Here is a 19715-nt window from a genome sequence, read left to right as displayed (position 1 = left end):
CTTCTGATTATTCCCAGTCTGTCCAGAAGATTTGGACTTCCTGAGACTCTACTTTTATCATTAGTCCTGTAACATATCACTGCACTCTCAGGTTTTGAGGTATCCTTCTTCAGCTTCAACTGGATAACGACATCCCCGTGCTTTATCATCCTCAGTCATCACTTCCTTGTGGGCCTTTTTGAATTGGAGTGGGGAAGAAAGAGTTATGTCAAAAATAAAACCAATAATCAAAGCATCACTTGCGGCAAGACCCAGCATCTCCCTAGGAAATAGTTGCAAAATGTATACCAAACATTTTGGGGTTTTTTTTTTGGTTTTTTTTTTCAATTGAGTAGAGTTCTTGACCTTCTAAACTGACTTAGTCACTTTTATAAAGACCTAGTTTCTGAAAATATATTGATGCCTTTGAAATACCAAAACCAGCACAAACTATTCAAATAAGAAAAAATTTCAAGCACTTTAAAGAACAATTTTAAGTGTTTTGTGCAATGTATTGTTCTCTTTAGATTGCTGTAGCCTATCTAAAAATGCAAGAAAAAATGAAACTGTTTGAAAACTGATGCAATTCGGTTTGGGTTTGCTTCTTTTCTTTTGAGTAAGTTAACATGTTCACAGCAAATGAATTTTAATGGAGCCTCTGTATTTGAGAATCTCAGTGTGGCTCCAAGTAGAAGAACGGTGCACTTCCAACTAAGCATCAGCATAACAAAAGCTAAACCTGAGAAAGGCATCCAGACATGAGCTGGAGCCAGAGAGCACTCGGACTAAAGCCACTGCTGTCAGCCACATCCTTCTGACCATCCATCTATCAGTGATACCAGAGACTGTCGGTGGCATCTCACAACAACAACAAATCCCAAACCAAATGAGTAGAAGCAGGAAAAGATGTATTAGGTTACTTCTTTGTAAACAGAAAAAGGAGACCACAGGGAGTGGCTGTCCTGCGCAAGTAAGTTATTTCCCCTCAGACCTTAATAAACATTTTTTCTGCATCGCTGACTGCTTCAGCCTGTGGGTGGGGCAAAGAGAAACTCCCTAGAGCAAAATCTTGCTTGAATTTCAGAGTTCAATAAAAGCTGTCCAGAAAATTTCAGTTGTAACTTAAATCCCTACCTCTGGGCCATACTGCAATCTCCCACAGGAAAAAAAAAAAAAAACACAACCCCCTGCTGGAAGTAGGGTGGTTCACCTTGTTAAGATTCTTCTCATATGCACTGTCAAAGAAGGCTAGATCAGGAATAGAAAGGCTAATGTTCAAACCTGTAACACTGCAAAGGTACTGGGCATCTCTTCATACTGTATTCACAAGCTGTGCTCCAAGTCCCAAATACCTCAGTGCTCTCGCCTCGCTTCCCTGTTCTTCTGTGCTTCTGAAACTTCTCACAGAGAGAACACGAGCGCTGCAGAATACATGCCACTGCTGGCCATCCCTCTCCCCACAACATTGCTCAAGAGCACCCCAGAGATAAGAGAAAGCTGCTCCAAGCATGCTCCTTGAAATACTTTTATCTTTGAAGAGAAAGACCTCTAAAGGACTGTCAAGTCCCAACTCTACTCTGTTTAACCTTCCCAAGGTTTTATTTTCAAAAGCCAAAAAAGGGTCTTTTAAGTGCTTCCGGACAACTGACACAGCATGCTCAAAAGCTGCCTTTTCCCTCCTGTTCTGTCCAGCTTTTCAGGCAATTGAGACAAAGGAGAACACAGAGAACTTTCCAGCTAAGCAAGGATGTTTTCCGTTAGCTAAAAGTCATTCAGACTAATGCTGATGTATTTTATAGTGCTTAATTTCCAAATCATTTTAGAAACACCGCAGAGCACTTTCAGCCTCAGTGAAGCTTTAACGTCCCTTTTACAGAAATAAAATTTGTACTAGCTTTTCAGATGATGAGACACACAGAGTAAGGAACATCAGGCATAGCTGCACAGCTCATACATGCCAAGGAACTAGCAGGACCAGGCAGTCCTTCTTATAAATCCTGTGTGATCTACACTGCCACACATGCAGCACCCCCACTGCCTTTCATAACCCAGTTTATGAAACTGAGTAATTCTGTAATATATATGAGCCATTCTGCAGAGGAAAGGAGGGGGCAGAGAAGGCAAGGGTGAATAGATATATATTCATACAATGTAATAGACTACGTAGTCTCCTGAGAAATCATGTGTCCACGTGCATTCCCATCATGAGGCTTTCCCAATTTAAAACAACCAAAAAGTTAAACTTACTATAATCTGTAACACAAGAATTTAATTAGTGAAGTGTGATTAGTAAAACTGTCTAAGCCGCATTAGTAAAATCCTCAAATGATACCAATACTGTTTATGATCCAAGAGCTACCATCTTCTACATTATCTGCAATGAGATCCAGCTCTAGTTTTCAACATCGAACATATCTTCAGATGTATTCAACATGAGTTATTCCTAAGTTTTCAATATGCTAATTCAAAAATTGATTTACATTAATAATGCCACATTAGTGCTACAGTACCAGATTGTAGAAAATCTGGTTATGAGTTTTAGCTATGAGACCTTACAAAAAAAAATCCTGACAACAATCAAGACTGCTGCTCTAGTAAGCCTCCTTCTACTGTCTATAATAAACAACCAATGCCTGACCTGCTGCAATGAAACCAGCTGCATACTGCAAGGTGAAAGGAAAGGCTAACTCTGATCCATCTAAAAATGGCTTAAAAATATTTCCTTTTCATTAAAGCAATTTAATGCTCAAAAGGTAGCAGACAGTCTTATCTACACTTCTGTATTCAACAGTCCCTATTAATTGTCACCTTGAACATTGGATTTCTAACCCAAAACATTCCTTCACAAGTTACATGGAAAGAATACAGTATGAGAGAAGGGAATAATACAGTAAGAACTAGACTTGACCAAGGTCATCCAATCTTGCTACAAAAAAATTACTTCAATGCATTCAGCTGCATTGTGATCTGAAGTTTCATGCTAATGCCTGATGAATGCCTGAAACAGTGAGCAATAAATGCATACCCCAAAACTGACAAAGACCTCAGAAACACCCACCCCAGCCTGAGTTCCCAGCTCTTCAGTGTAATGGATCATTCAAAATATCCAATCTACCTATGCAAGACATGACACTAAACAGTGCACTGACACTGTTTTATCAGTGGAACATCACAATTTAGTCCATCAGTCCCCAGCACCTCAGTGGTCTACCACAATCATTCACAGAGAAAATAAATATGATTTGAGAGGAAAAGACAAAGATTTTCCTTCTTTATCAGGACTCTTAATTCAGCTTGGCCTCACTCTTGTGTTTTACAGACACGTTACACAGTGGTCTGTTCCCAACAAGCCAGCTTTGCCCCTTGTTAACACAGGATAAAGCCTGGACACTCAAGGGAGATTTCATTCAATAAGCCAGCAAAGTAAACCTTTGCTAGTGCTAATAAGAATGGCTTTTTTTGGCTCCAGGCACTCTGCTTTTGCCAAGCCTGAATTTCTCTTTATGCCTTTGATAAATGCTCAGAATCAAGGTGGGGTAGGGGCGGACAGGGTGTATCGCTCAATCCTGATTGCAAATTCCCTGTATTTCACCTGAATCCACACCATACTGCTACATGAGACCACCTCGACAAAAGCAGTGCACGTAAAACCTTTCAACCACTTCTGCCCTGTGTCATTACAGCTTCCTGGGGACTCAAAGATAAATCCCCACCATCCAAAGAAGGGGGAGGGAAAGGGATGCTGTAAGTCAATTACAACCGTTATCGGCTGTAATATCTCAGTGTCATGCTGAGCATGTTAAATATGCTGATCACTGTGGACACCAGAGGCACAGTCTGAGGCTGTTTGCCATTCTCTTCATTAAACTGCAAAACAAATAGCTCTCATTTTCAAACCTATGTAGGACAGATTTTATGAACATCAAAAATAAACAAGAAAATAATGAGTATCTTTACAAAAGCACTGAGAACCATATGACAAACCTAAAGAAGCAATTCTAACAGCTGAGGAAAATTCAAAGGCTTTTCAAACTTTTCACAGAAGAGAAATCCTCAAAATGATCTATTTATACTAAAGATCTCATTTCTTTCCCTTGGAAAAAAAAAAAATCACTAGACTATCATCAACCAAAGACATAGCAGTCTTGTAAGACAGGAAACTGTTTGTTGACAGCCTTGACAAGGCTTTGCAGAGGCCCGTATTTCTCAAAGCTGTTATGCCACTTAGCTGAGCTTTTTTTTTTCTTCCTTCTTCTCCACTGTTTTTCACAGCTGAGAACTTGTTTGAAGTGGAAGTAGACCGAAAAACAAAACAAACAGAACTAAGTCCTGGGACTGTGGTCAGACATGTCGGTACCTGTGAAGCGACATGGTGTTTCTCTAATTGAGATTTCAATTAGAAAGGATCACTGCAAGGATTTCAACACACCTGATCTGCTTTATGGCCACCAGGCCCTGGGCTTAGGGAGGGAGATGAGCTCTGATACAGAGTACAGAATTCAGCTCTGGGGCTGCCAAGATATGAATTATGTGGACCTTTGGAGGAGGTCACAAAGATGATCAGAGGGTTGGGGGCACCTTTCCTATGCACACAGGCTGAGAGAGCTGGGGCTGTTCAGCCTGGGGAAGGTTCTGGGCAGCTTTCTACTACCTAAAGGGACATGTGAGAGCTGGAAAGCGACTTTTTACAAGGGTCTGCAGTGATAGGACAAAGGGGAATGGATTTAAACGGAAAGAGAGTAAAACTAGAGTAGATGTTTGGAAGCTTCTCTTCACTGTGAGAGTGGTCAGGTGCTGGAACAGGGTTGCTGATGCCATGTCCATGGAAGTGTTTTAAGACCAGGTTGTATGGGGCTTTGGGCAACCTGGTCTGGCAGCATGTGTCCTTGGCCATGGAAGGGGGGTTGGAGCTAGATGATAATTTAAGGTCCCTTCCAACCCAAACTGTACTATGATTCTGTCTTTCACAGCTGACACTGAAGTTAGACAACTCCACACACCAGCACAGAGCCAGCAAAACACCCACGTTACTAACTTCCAAAATAAAATCAAGTTACAGGCAAGAGCAGACAAGAACATATTTTTATCATGCATGTACAGCACTTTTATCCATACTATAACTGGGTTAATGGGGGCTATACAGCCCCAACACACTGGACCTCCTGGGGGATGGCTGTGCTGCAGCCTCGGCATTTGATATTCAAGCACAAACCTCAGTTTGGTAGCATCAATTCCCAGGAAACTACTGCACTGAAAACTTCTTTTCTGGGCACGTGCCAAGGAATATTATCAAAAAGATTCATGAAGCTGCTAGTTTAACATTCATTTTAAAGCATCCATTTCCTATCAGTTGTACTTATAATCATATTAAGTGGTCTGTATTCAATATAAATTATATTGTTCCAGTTTCAGGAACAAGCTTGAGTGTGAAAAAAAGTCACTTTTGATTATTTAAAAAAAAATCTATCAAAACCCTTTATTATCAGAGAGATACCAACTCTTTATAAGCAGTTGAAAAATATTTACCATTTTAAAGTTGGAAGCAGTGGGCATATATACAGTCACCAAGCACTGAGCGTACTTTGGGCAGATCTTTGCTTAGAGAGGAATATTTTTCTAACATTAACATCTGTGAGACCATGGCCTAATCATTGTGCAGTGAAATATGAATCAAAATCAATGGTGGCACCTAAGATGTAATCTCTGCTGTGTTTGGCTCACTGCTCTGAATCTGTGACTCATAAATCATTGTTACTAGCCATTCAGTAAAATCAATATTCAGATTCCCTCTTGGTCTATACATATGACCACTAAATGAAATAATAATGACCAAAATCTGTCATATATTAGGTTATCAATACTACCAAAAGGGTTTTCTTGGGAGCAATGAGATAATCTAGGCTAAAATACATCAGATGAGCATGCAAAGAAATGTGAAAAATCTGTGACTATATATAGAGAGCAGGAGAAAGGAAACTTTAAATATTTCTTCTCCCATCATATGCTCAAGTATTAATCATAGCATCATAAAAATGCATTTTATGAAAGACCATTTCAATAATGCATGGTTTTAACCATGTTTTAAAACATGCTGTACTTAAGCATTTTTTTCTTCTTTCAAATAACCCCTTTTTACATTATTCCTAGCTTTGTTTCTTTTCTCTGAAGCACTATTAATGTTATTATGACCAGAGAGTAGTGTTTTATTTCCAGCAGCCTGATGGTCAGGACATTTAGAAGACCACATTTTAGTTCCACTAAAAATCACCGCCACCAAACAAACTTCCAAGAATAATCCCATAAACCTGGATTTTACAAACCGTTTAGTTATTAAAAGGTAGTGGCTCACGTCTTGCATAGAAACCTGGGAAGTGCTGTGTGCTACCATCCCATACTTGGCCATGAGCCACAACAAAATTTTTAATTTTGACAACAGAAGAAGGGAAGAAGTCTTTAACTGCTTTCTAATCATACAAGAAATTCTCCAGGCAAGTATGACTTAGAGGCAGAAATCCCACTGAATTTACATAAGCCTTTGGAGAAATTCTGTGTGGACTTCCCAAGTACAAAAAAAATCAGGCAGTGCCAGCAGACACATCTTTCATGTTCACCTCTTTTACATACCAGTAGCACTTAGAAGGCTGAAATCTCTAAAATCATGAAATAAAAATCAGACTCCTTGGTTTTCTCCCCTTGTAACTGGCTTTCCTCTTACACACATTCAAGACACAAACTCAAGGGTGAGAAGCCCTGTATGACAGCACTGCACACACCACTCTCTCCCTTGTGCCTACACACAAACATACTACTGAATCACACATCTACTGCTTGCACATCACTGAGGAGTGAGAAATGTGTGCAATAAATTTGGCATATAAATCTACAGGATCTATTCAGAAAGGGCCCGATTCTGCAATGAAAAAAAGGATTCAATGCTCTTACTGGATGATGGGCTCTGCAAGGACATACACGTTGCCAAGGTGTATGATAGTGCAAGAGTGCTGCAGTTAAGAGTATTTTCTTGTACAATTTAATAAGCAATGAACATTCTGGTGACTATTCTTAACTATGCAAGACAGCTGGATAAGTACCAGTCATTCATCAGAGCTGCAACATTCTTTCAGTTGGGGAAAACTGGGCTTTCTTATTTATTCAAACTGTAATATAAAAATAGAAATTATTTCAGTTATTTTTTGTATTTCAGTATTCTTTTTGTAGAAAGTCTAAGTCAGGAAACTATAATGATTAAATTTTGAGAAGTTACAAGCAAGAACTCTAAATTACAATTCAGCAGGAAGGCTCCTTCTACTTGCATGTACCACTGTTTAAAACTCTTCTCCCTAGCAGCCTACATAGCATTTTCTCTTCTGCAGAGAAATTTCTGAAGAGAAAAAAAGAAAACCTCCCCATGTATTGTGGAAACAGTGAAGGTCTCTTCCATGCATGGTAAAAAAGGAAGTGTGAAGTGATATCTTTTAAATATTAAACAAAATGGAATATGAGTTATCTCCACCACTCCTATGCCAGCCACTGCGAGCACTTGAGGACAAAGTATCCTGAAATTGCTTTCATGCAAAGAATTTTTAAAAAGAATGAACACTTTCTAAAGTATTCAAGAGAATGAACTTGTTCCATTGAAGTGACTGAAAACATTATATTTCCTGTACATTTTCGTTTTTTTAATCATCCATACAGCACAGATGAAATATAAGATACATTTTTAACACATTTTTTAGCAGCAATGTGACCTCTGATATTCTGTAGTTTCATCAAGCAGACCAAACCACACATTCACAATTTCTTTTAAATAATATAGCTCTTGATGGCTCAATGTGACAATGACACTGTTACTTTGGAAAATATCCTATTTTTCTTTAATTAATCATTTTAGATGAAAATTTATTTAGCCTTTCATGATTATAAATACATTTTGGCCTTTTTTTTTTGGTATTCTTTTACCAGAAATTAGAGAGAATTGTTTTTTATTAAAACCCTGCTCTTCATATGTTCTGTTGCAGTTCATGAACTGTATGTGCAACTAAATAAAAAAAATTAGTCTACCTTTGTCTATCAACAGTATTTATAAGTGAGAGAGTGGAGAGATTACAAAATTTTAATAAGAACATTATATTATAGTAGCAATAATCTAGGTGTTTTACTGGGAAGTGAAGTGGATTACCGTAAATGAAATTTTTAAATGTCCTTTCCATTTTACAGATAACACAAAATGACTCTTTTCATGTCTCCAGCGATAAGGATACATGTGCCACACATTTAAATAGTGCCTTCACCCTATCCAACCCTGCTCATGAATTAATAATTCAGTGACATTAATACAAGAAGATAAATGATAAAGAGGTTATAGCAAAAGGGCCAGTGGTACACATATACTTCTTTTAAAACAGCTAATACCTCTCTGCCAATTACAGTTAGAACTTTTTTACAGTTTTCAATGGCATTTTTACAATCTAAATAGCAGCTTATGCACACACAATTTCACACAACTCAAGCTTAATAAATCTCCTGCTGCTACCAAACAATCATTCTGGGGGATTAAAGTGCAACATCTGCTAACATTAATAAGCATTTTACATAGCAATATGTATAAAAGCAGTTGCTATCAGTCTTCTGAAAAAGCTTCCAGACTGGTTTGGCATAAATTACACCTTTATCGTTCAACTGGTACCTTCAGCTTACGGCAGCAATAAGGTAGCTATAATGCTATCGAGCTGGAAAACCCAAGGAAATTATACATAGGCTGCCATTATCCTGTGCAGCATGACAATTTTCAAAATACTTGAAAACTAAACAAGAAAAATGTATATATACAAAGAATTTCAGGTAAGAACCTGGTAAAGTCATGTAATTTCACTACTTATAAAAAAACCCAAAGCTACTAAATCTGTTTGCAAAAGAAAATTTCTCTCCTAATAGCAGTTATAACTTTCTAATCCACCTTGGGCTTTTGAAATTTTTATTTGTCTTTCTACCAAAGCAGCATGTACAGTGAAAGAATGCCTGCCTTTCCAAGGAGTAAAATAAATATCGGGGGGTTTATTTAATTAGGAATTCCAGCATACATTTTTAGGTAGAATTTGGCAAATGAGCACGCTTTGGAGTCGAGAGACATGTAACATCAGCTTGAGCCAAGAACACAGTTGGCAAAAGCGGCACAAACTTTTACTTGCAGCCCTGCCAAAGCAACTCAAGCCCTGCAGTTCAGCTGTGGACAGCCGAATGCCAGAGCCTGCCAATCACCCTTCTCTGGAGTGAAGGAAATGAACAAAGTCATATTCTAGCTTTTAAAAAAAACAGAGAGGTAAAGTATTTCAGGCTCTCACTGCATAAGCCCTACTATACTGGTATTTTTTAGAAACTGAAAAGAATCAATAGTCAACACTGCAATATATGCAATATGATAACACTTTGAATACCTTTTTATAGCGCCCCAAGATAATTTTGTCGTTGGACATGTGGACCAGTATCTGCAAACTAATTTCTTCCCTTCATGAAAGAATAAATTTGTATTAAAAATATTCATATATAGAAAAGAACAGAAAACTGGATCAAATATATGTAGAAATTATTTAATATGCTAGGTTTAATTATCAATTAATGTCCCCTGATTAACATCAAGATTTGCTTGAACAGGATTGTTTTAACATTTTTAAATCAAAACATTGCTTTAAAAATTACAATTATCATATTCTTCTGACATCGCCCACATTCTTATTTGACACATTTTAAGAGAGATGAAGAAAAATCAAAGCAATAAGATAATAAAAGATTCCAGCAATGCCAGTGCTTGACAACTAACACTCGGGGCCTTTTGATGATATCAGGCTTTAAAAGTACCCAGAACTAAGGCTGAGGCCAGGCTTAACTGAGAGAAAAGCAGTCATTAAAGGACAGTAGGAAAAAGTATAAAACAAAAGGGAATTATACTTAGTATCTACTTTTCCTCAAACTGATGGTTTCTTTAGGCTGAAATCTGCACCCAAAATTCCCATCCATATTTCAAAGATCGGAATCACTGTTGCCAGAGGAAACACATGAGGATTAAGATCCAGGTGCCTCAGTACCACAAACAGCCTTTTTTAAATACAGCTTGAATTTTAGATTGCCATTTTAAAATAAGTTTTTATGAAGTTACTGTGTGCTACCTTTAAAAACACAGCTTTATATTAAAGTGATAATGTCTCTTTTTTTTGTTTGGTTTTTTTTTTTTTTTTTTTGTTTTAGAATAAAATGATGTTGGCACACGATTTTCTTTTCAGGCTATTCCTTATTACAGCACCCGCACTCTAATTCTCACATCAGACATATCCCCACCATGTGTCAGCCTTACATGTTCTGGAAGATTTACTGCTGCTGTGATAGTCTCATGGCTATTTCAAATCCAGGTCACAACTTTCAACAGTTACTTAGATTAACATTTGCAATTTAATCTATTTTAACACAAGAATTCAACAGCGCTGAGACAAAAATGAGGTGACTTTTTTGCTCAAAGATGACTGAATATTAAATATGAAATTTAACAGGTTGTAATCATAACAGTTTGTAAACACTGTAATATATATGTCTGCCCTAATTTAGTAAGATGGAATTCTCACACAACACTCATCAAACTGAGCACAAAAAAATTGTTCTGGCATTTCACTAAATTAAAATCTTCAGTCCCCACAGCCAGAATGCACAAATTTAGATTTTATTAATACCTTAAATCAAACTCACTTTTATGAAAGGCAATTTACAAGTCATCGTCTCTTCCAACAGCCAAGAACAGAACAGGGTCTTAAGCATATTTTTACAGACACTTTGATGACAGTCTAACCTTTTACTCTGATTGCTATTTTTAACAAAAATAGCATTTTCTTTGAAATCCAGAAAACTCTTGTTTTCATGAATATAGCTTTAAGCCTTCAGTGACAGAATGGCTGACAGCTAAACAGAGAGAAAGCAAATTTAAGAGAAGCTGTCCCTGTTAAGAGAATTCATGCCATTTTACCAGTTTCTTGTTCAGCAATCTCAAAAACTCCAAATTTAATCTAGATCACCGGATTTCACATCTTGCCCAGATACCGTATTGTGCCAAACCTTCACACTCACAAAACAATGCAATTTATATACATGTTCAGCAAGCCACTTGGATTTAACTTGTGCTCTAATATTTTAAAATCCTAACACTAAATAACAGCAGTCAGCATTACAGGCACTCCTGCAATAGATTGCAAATCAGATGCACAATGAAATCATCATCACCATCAGGCTGACTCCATCGTGCTGCCAGCTACTCACCAGAAATCAGTGAGAGTCACACCATGGGGCCGGGGAAAAAAATGGAATAAAAAAAAAGAAAAGAAAAAAAAAAGGGAAAAAAATAAAACAGCAAGTGAGCAGGCAGAGCGGGAAGCCGGCATTCCCCCAGGTGGTTCGGGAAAGCCCTCGGGCAGGGGCAGGGAAAGGCAGCAGATGGGCAGAGCGCAGCAGCCCCGCAGAGCGGCGGCTCTGCCCGGAGCAGCGCAGGGGCGCGGACAGCAGGGATCGGAAAACACACGGGTGAGCAAGGGGCAGGGATCAGAAAACACAGAGCAGGGATCAGGGATCAGAAAACACACGGCACCGCACAGAGAAGGCAAAGACCTGCTCGCATGAAACACCTGAGAGCAATCCCATTTCCTTCAAGCTGCCCATAACCCAACGTACAGACCTTAGTCCTCTCCAGGACACAACTGCAAGCCACAGGGACTGCAACTATTTGCTTTTGCATCCACCAATCTACATCAGAGTCCATGAAACTCTCTGAACAATTGAGTCAAAACAGAATTAGATGTGGAGACAGACAATGAGACTCAGTGCTACACACAATGTGCAATGAGATGTATGTCTGCATCTCTTACCCGCACACGAATATTTTGTAACATTTGCCATGCTGCATGTAATCATTTTCTATAAATGGCTGACGATTTCACACTGCCATTGCAACATTCTAGAAGAGGCTAATGTGACATAATAATAATATAAATTAAAAAAAAAGATGACCACAATTTCAACACATTCATTGCCCATTCTGGGAATTTGTTTGTTTGTTTAAGAATCAAATCCAGGAGAGTTTGTGACAGTAATAAGTGTACAGCTTACTTACAGATCACTATTGGGCTGAACTAAGATCTTATTTCTGGAAGAAAAAAAGCAAGACAGGAGGATGAATAATACAGATGAAAATAGACAGGAAAAAAGCAAGTCAACCTAAAGGTCCATCTTCTCAGATATGTAAGAAGCGACAGACAGAGACGTGACATGACAGAACACTTCACCCAACACTGCTTGGTTATCAACATACTCTCCAGAAGTTACTCGGTTTTATTTTATTATCTCTTCAGTCCAAAGTTGATTTGACATTTTTGACCTTAAAATAGCAGGTTTTTAGGTTTTTAAAAATAAAAATATCTAGTCCAAGACTACTGTGATGTACAAGAAGATCCTGGAGCAAGCACAGTGGAAGTTTTCAACAGCTAGAGATTTCATGCCATTTATTTCTTGTCTCCAAAACAAAAAACAAATTTACTGCAACAGTATTATTTTACAACACCTAAATAAATACCAATTTTTAGCTTTTCCGCAGTGTTATTTACTAACTAGAACATGTAGCTGTAAAGTCCAGCTGGCTGAGAGCCTCATGAAAGAAAACAGTCTCTTCCTGGCTAGCAGCAACCATCATCCATTACTCTGGACAAACATTTCTTCTCCTGATCTCACAAGTTTTTTCACAAAAAAAAAAAAAAAGAAGCTGGACACTTTTTATTTTTAAATAAGTAGTATTTTAATACAGACCCAGACATATGTGTACTCATGTATATACACATTCATGAGCAGATATTTACTTACGATGGGTAAAACTTTGTTGTTATTTATTTAACTTTTGAAAATATTTGCAAAACAGTGTCTAAGAACAGCTTAAGATAGCTAAAATTAAAAAATACATTCATCTAACTACTTTCAAATATTTAAGTAGGATACTAAAATTTGCATTTCTGTCTAGGAAAGTATTTATCTTGCAATGGCTACTAACAGTTTTAACTTCCAAACAGCAAGTACCGATTACTTCAACATCCACAGAGCACCAATTTCTGAAAACCTGAACTTACACACAAGTTTCCCACTTCCCATTTTTAGCCCCACTCAATAAGCCATAATTATGATTTTTTTGTCTGTGTGTGTTATAATTCTATCATAGGTACTGGAGTACAACTCATTAAACAGGGGTTTGAAGAGGCTGTGGTGTGGGAGGAAAAGTACCACTGCTCTTCCACTAAGGACCAAAACATCAATAATTCAAGTTGATTGGGAAACACTATTCAAGCAGACAATTAATTTTTAAGAATGTGGTAGAGATAGTAACAAACATTGCAAAACAATTTTAAATTTTATAAGACTCGTCAACAAAGCTCACAAATATAAAGCTATTGAAATCATAAAAATCTACATCTCTTCTCGCTCTAGGTAAAGGACAATGGTCTCTAGGAAACATTCTGGAATCCAGCCAGCAAAATGATGAGCATCACCTGTGACCCCAGCTGCTGCACAGGGAGGATACCCCCAGAAACTCACTAGAACTGAAGAATACCAGAGAACCCAATGACTTAAGGAAACAAAAAAGAAAACAACATTCTACCAGGCAAAATTAAAAATGCAAAATACACCAATCCACTAAGGTGGCTCCATTTCCAACACGCTCATGAAACCGCACAACTCCAGCCACGGCTCTGCCCGAGACGCTCCCACAAAAGCTGCCCAGGGTCCCTCCACCTCTTCCCTGCAGCCCGGCACAGCGAGCCTGGCCAAAGCCTCCCCCAGCCCCAGCACACGTGTGCCCTTTCCAGGAAGGGACAGAAGTAAATCAGTGTTTCCTACGGAACACGGGATGACCCTTCTGCTCCTAAGAGCTCTTACTGTTTCCACAGTGAATGTCACTTACATGAAGGGATTATGAAGGTTCCCACATGAAAATGCATCTCTGGCATAACTACATTCTTTCAAGTTACTTTTCCTCCCACTTGCTATAGTTCCTAGGTGAAAGGAAAACATTGACAAAAACAGGACATGAAGGGGACAAAAGATAACCACAGACTGAAAAACATGGAACTGTCAAGCCATTTACAATTCTTTTTTTTTTAAACTTTAACTCCTCATGGCAAGTGGGCAGCCTGAGATCAACTACAGAGGGTAAAACACTTTAATTTATAGCCTAAGGCTTCTTCCATGTTTAAGAGGAAGGAGCATGTAAAGAAATACAATATCTTTCTCAGCCCGTCTGTTCTTTGAAATGTCTTCATTAAAATGGAGATTTTGACTTTTTGACTGTGAATAACAGAAAAAGGACAAACCTGGTTTCCAAGGATCTTCATCTGCAGACAGCACACACAGCGCTCCCCCTTCACTCTCACAACTGCACTCACGTATCACAGGTTTTCAGGGGGAAGGGCAGATGGGACCACCTCTAGCTCATTATGATTAGCTAAATTAGTCCTAATTACACCTTCATTTTATCATGAAGCAAGTGAGAGAATAAAGCTGAGAATGTGGACCTGCAAGACAGTAGGATGCATACTTTCCCAGACCCAAGTGGCAGCCATAGCAGAGACCACTACTGCACCCAGGATGTCACAGCCCATGCCACCAGAGAGCTACAAGTCACAAACCTACACAGCTGTCACAAACATAACAAAACTGTTCCTTTTTTTTTTTTTTCTGAGAAAGGTGGGAAGGGGTAGAAATCTCTTATATACCAGCATTCAGTGTTTCACCAACACTGCAGTAAAACCACAACTGGTTCAATGGTCACATGAGCTTGAGTGAATGTTAGAGGATAGTACCAGGAGCTACTCCTTTAGAGCATCTGTGAGCCCCAACAAAATTCCACTGAGCATACCTACCCAGTTAGTATAGCAGCAGCTAATAATTCATACATGCTCAAGATCTGAGCAGTTTTCTTTTAGGTAACTTAAATAATGGCTGCAATTAAGTAGTTAAGGATCTATTAATCCTATCTCTCAGCTTTGCAGAGGTTGGGAACACAGTTGTGCAAACTGCTTAACCACAGCATTGAAGGAACAGCAAATTTTCTCACTGCCCCATGCATTTTTCGTAAACCCTTACCAATTAGTTTTAATAACCTGTTAATGCTGCAGCTTTATTTGGTGCATTGGTTATTATGTATCTATTTAAAATACAAACAAAAATAAATTACTGGACATTTTCCAGCAGACCCACTAAAATTTTTCATTTATTTGAGTCTGGTTCAATTAACATCAGAATTTTGGTAACTTTCTTTAATATGTAAAATTGAACTAAACAAAAAGAATTGTTTTAAATAATTGTTTAATATATTGAGTGATTCTCTGTGGAAAATATGCAAGAACTAAGATTCACTAACTATGGAATCTTAGTGACAAATCACATGGGGGGGGTATTAAGCTAAATATAATTAAAATAAACCAAATTTTTCAATTGGCTGTTAATCAGTAGATAGCACAAAGATGCTGACTTCACTGATAGTCCCTATATTCTCATATTTGTCTTTTTAAATTAAAAGCTGTTCAGGCAATATTTGCTTATCATGATACTGATCAAAAAACACTGTAATCAGAAATAACATCATTAGAAGTGAAGATGTAGGAAGGATAGATGAATTATTGTACAGGTGACAGAAGCATAAGGAAGAATTTTATTCACACGTATATACTTGAAATGTTATATTGGTTTTATGTGCTCTGCTCGGCAGATTTTTCACTCACAAGCCAAGAACTGCTGATTACTTGCATCCCATTTGCCAAATACAAAAGCTTTATTAGTCATAACAGCATGGCTGTTCCAAACAGAGAAAGAGATATAAATAATAATAAAAAAGACAGAAGAAGAAAAAGACTTGCCCCTTCTTCAGGTTTAGTTGTCTGTGGGCAGTTAAGTAGGACTTAGTGTGGCTTCATTTCTAAAGCACGCTACAAGTAAAATGACTGCAGTGTGAATTTGTGCTTTGATTTGTTGTCTTGCAAACAGAAGAATACCAATTTTAAGAGGCCATTCATTATGGCATTTGTACAAAAAGAAATGGTTAATCTATCTCACAGTTATATATACACATTCTGAATATGTTTCAGGAGAGCACATAAGGCTAACAATTTCGTAAGAATATTTCTGCATATATTTTCCTCTTTCAAATGCAGAAATTGTATCCCGAAACATTAGACAACTTTTTAAATTATAAATTCATGTAAAAAATCTATTTTAATACTTTCAAAATTAATTATAAATACTAGTAATATTAAAGTGTGGATACAATGTTTTACCTCTTACTGAATTTTTATGCATTATTCAACCTTTTATTCTAAGTACTGCCTTCTTCTTAGCTTGGGTATAACAAGCCAAGCACTGCCCTCAACAATGCAGTCACAGTTCACGCTCTTAAATCGGCTGGAGCTCCACTTTCAGTGGGGGTAACATTCATCCTTTTGTGACTTCTTTTTGCTTACAGACAAAAGATACGATCGCTTTCCACAGTTCAAAATGAATGAAATGTGAAGCCAACCTAAGAACCTACAGGAGTTTGTCTAAAATGGAAAATGTTATTCTTCTGAACACAAAACTACAGACAAAGTTCCTGAATTTTGTGCTAGATACAACATGCATGCGCTACTGGTCACAGATGAAGCCATACACTACTACCATGATAACAAAAATAATGAAGTTTTGAATATCAACTTTAAAGCAGCTTTGAAGTCACAGTTATTTTCCAATAAAACACACACACAAAAAAAAACCCCACATTCAAATCCATGGACAACTTCTAGCACATTTTCAGAACTGGAATATATTATGTCAAAAGAAACATGTACATCTTTTCTCCAGGGATCAATAACAATTTAGGACAGATGGGTACAGAATCTTTGTATAGAAACTCTTAGACATATAATTAATCCAAAGCACCCAGGAAATGTGTCTTACCAGTTTAACCAATACTACCAGTGCATGTCTACAATCCATGCCACATGTACTGGAAGTTTCTTATATAGTAAGAATTGCCATCTATATATTTTCTTAATTTAGAATTACCTTATTCTAATTTTGGTACAGGCAATCAGAGAAATAAAAGTATTTGGTTTGTTTAAACATTCATTATTTCAGTATTTACTGAATTATAGCTCAAGATACCATCTTAAAATATGCAGCTGTTTCATCACACTCTGCCATGCAGACTGCTGCGCTACTCAATGCAGTTATTCATGACTATATAACCTAATGCATTTTGTTCAATTAGTCCCCATAAATGTTTTTTATTGACAAAACATAATTTAGTTTTATTAAATGTGACTGGAACATTGCTTCTGCCAAGTAAGTGAGTATTAATGTCTCACTTTTTTGTTTTTTTTAAAAAACAGATGGAAAATTTTAAGAATTAAGGAACAGCTTGAATGTCACTTATATGAAAATTGTACAAGTATGACATTATTGTCACTTTTGTTGCTTGCAGTAATTTAAAGAATTATCTAAGTTACTTATCACCATAAAACCCTGGCACTAGTGAAAGAGAAAATGTGTTACGCTACAGCTAAAACAAAAAAATTACATGATTTTATTCAAGTAGGCTCTTCCAGCATAGCATGTAAATTACCATTGTTCTACCTTCAAAATACAAGGCTGTTAAAAATATATCTTAATCGCAGCTCCATTATCCTCACAACAGAACTAAAGTTACATTCACGTCTCGATTTTCATATTGTACGGCAGCCTCCACTGAGTGGAACTTCTGAAACATCTCTACCTCACCAGGAAAGAAAAGGACAGACTGTGTAAAGAAAGATTATGTCCTTGCCTCTCCACAACTCCTCAACAAGATTAAATTAACAAATCTCTCTTTCTTCGTCATGACTTACACATCAGTATTTTCCCATGCAAAAAGGATGGCACAACTTTTCAACTCCTAGCACCTACCAAAATCTCCATGAAAGGCAAAATTTATGTATTTTCTGTAAATCTTACCATTATAATCCTATTGGGGTGTAATTGCTGTGGCTAATATTCTTACCCTGTTATGAAAATGCTCAACATAAACTGAGCACTGAGTTGTTAAGATAATACATGATCATGCTGTGAGAGGGTAATACCTATACAATAGCCCTTGCCAATACCATAAATCTCTTTATTAGACAACAACCTATTACAGGAGATCTACTTAACTGTTTCCCTACTTAGAGGGCCATTTGGTGTTACAATAACAAGCTGACTTTTCACATTAGAAAGGATTAGCCAGTATAAATAATAAATTGACAGAGTTACTACTCTTTCAGATATAGTAAATCTTCCCCAATGTTTAAAAAGAGAATCCAAACTAAACCCCTAAGACCATGTTAGGCTAAATGTATATTAAGTTTAAAGTTCTGTTCATTTAAACTAGCAAAAAAAAAAAATAAATAAACTCTTTGACCAATTTACACCACAGATTTATCACAGGAGAGCACATTACAGAAAGCTGTCTCTGTTTTATGGAATGTGCATACATACTGCTTTATTTCCTAACAATGTCATAGCATATCATCTTTAAGTTTACTGAAATATTTTAAAGTACAATGATTGACACCATTTTTCCAGAGATAAGTACAGAATAAATCCAAGTAGCATCTAATATGCTTCTTCTCAGCAAATGAACCTCTATTATATATTATTTTCTTCTCTGAAATCTAAACTTTTTGAAGGATCACACACTTTCATTATCCAGATAACTAAAATATAAATTATGAAGCCTGCAATACACTAGATTATTTTTTTCATTGTGCTAAATTAAGGAAAAATCACTACCTAAAGTACAAATTTCTGATTCTTCAAGCTAGTTTTTAAGTTACAATTTACAAATAAACTTAGGTTAAGACATTCCTTGCTCTTTGTTGTCAGCGTTTATTAAAGCTTAAGAAAGAAATCCTTACCACTGTTTGCCTGCTTTAGCACTCGACTGGATCAATTCCTCAATTTAAACAAAACTCATTCACCTCTTTATATTTTAAATAGAGAAAAAGCAAAATTAAGAGTTAGCCTTTCATCCACAGTCACCTTGATTATGATCCATAACACTGCTTGGGTAAAATAGGAAATACTTACCTACTTCTTTTTGGCTACCACACTACTCTGCATGAGATGTGTCGAAGACCTGAAAGTACTCTGCTGTCTCTCTCATGCTGACATGACATTTTTGAATCTGAGAAGACAGTTTTTGCAACAAAAATCTGCTTCCTGTCATACAGAATACCAAAACAGTCCTCGTGCACCTTGACCGGCAAGAATTGTTTTCCTTGTCTCTTTTTTAAACTTCTGATTAATAGGCACTTCTTTGAAATATGAAGTATTTTTTTAAGTTGGCTTGTTCTCACTGATGTTTTAAAATCTTTGCCCACTGTGGTTTGTTGTTACTGATGGACAGCCTTTTTAAAAGCTGTCTTGCAGAGGCTCTGCATAACAAAAAAGGCACAGTGAAATGAACTTGTACTTACTAGAAACAATTCAGCCCTGAGTGCCTTGATTACTCTGATTATCTCATATACAAGCTCCCTCTGCAGGTAATAATAAGAATGAGCAAAAATATGTGAAAAATGTGGGCAACAGCCAGCATAGGAAACCAAATAATCAGTCATCATTTTAAAGAAACTCCCCCAGAAATCCTTCTCCGATGTTATCCAGCATAAGGA

At 37.1% G+C, this 19715-nt stretch overlaps 1 protein-coding gene across 33 annotated transcripts in view; it reads right to left on the bottom strand.

Annotated features, from left to right (window-relative positions):
* The window catches only part of ADGRL2 (adhesion G protein-coupled receptor L2), a 385203-nt gene that overhangs the window by 126320 nt on the left and 239168 nt on the right, over window positions 1-19715 (bottom strand). Inside the window, exon 1 of one of the 33 annotated variants that reach the window (XM_072933013.1) lies at window positions 19132-19705. The exons of the other annotated variants lie outside the window; for them this stretch is intronic. The gene's annotated coding sequence lies outside the window, so the exon portion shown is untranslated. Of the gene's footprint in view, window positions 1-19131; window positions 19706-19715 lie in introns of those variants that run through there. 33 annotated transcript variants of the gene reach the window in all.

Source organism: Taeniopygia guttata, chromosome 8 (genome assembly GCF_048771995.1).
Source record: "Taeniopygia guttata chromosome 8, bTaeGut7.mat, whole genome shotgun sequence".
NCBI classification, from domain to species: domain Eukaryota; kingdom Metazoa; phylum Chordata; class Aves; order Passeriformes; family Estrildidae; genus Taeniopygia; species Taeniopygia guttata.
This window is presented reverse-complemented; position numbering and strand designations above follow the sequence as displayed.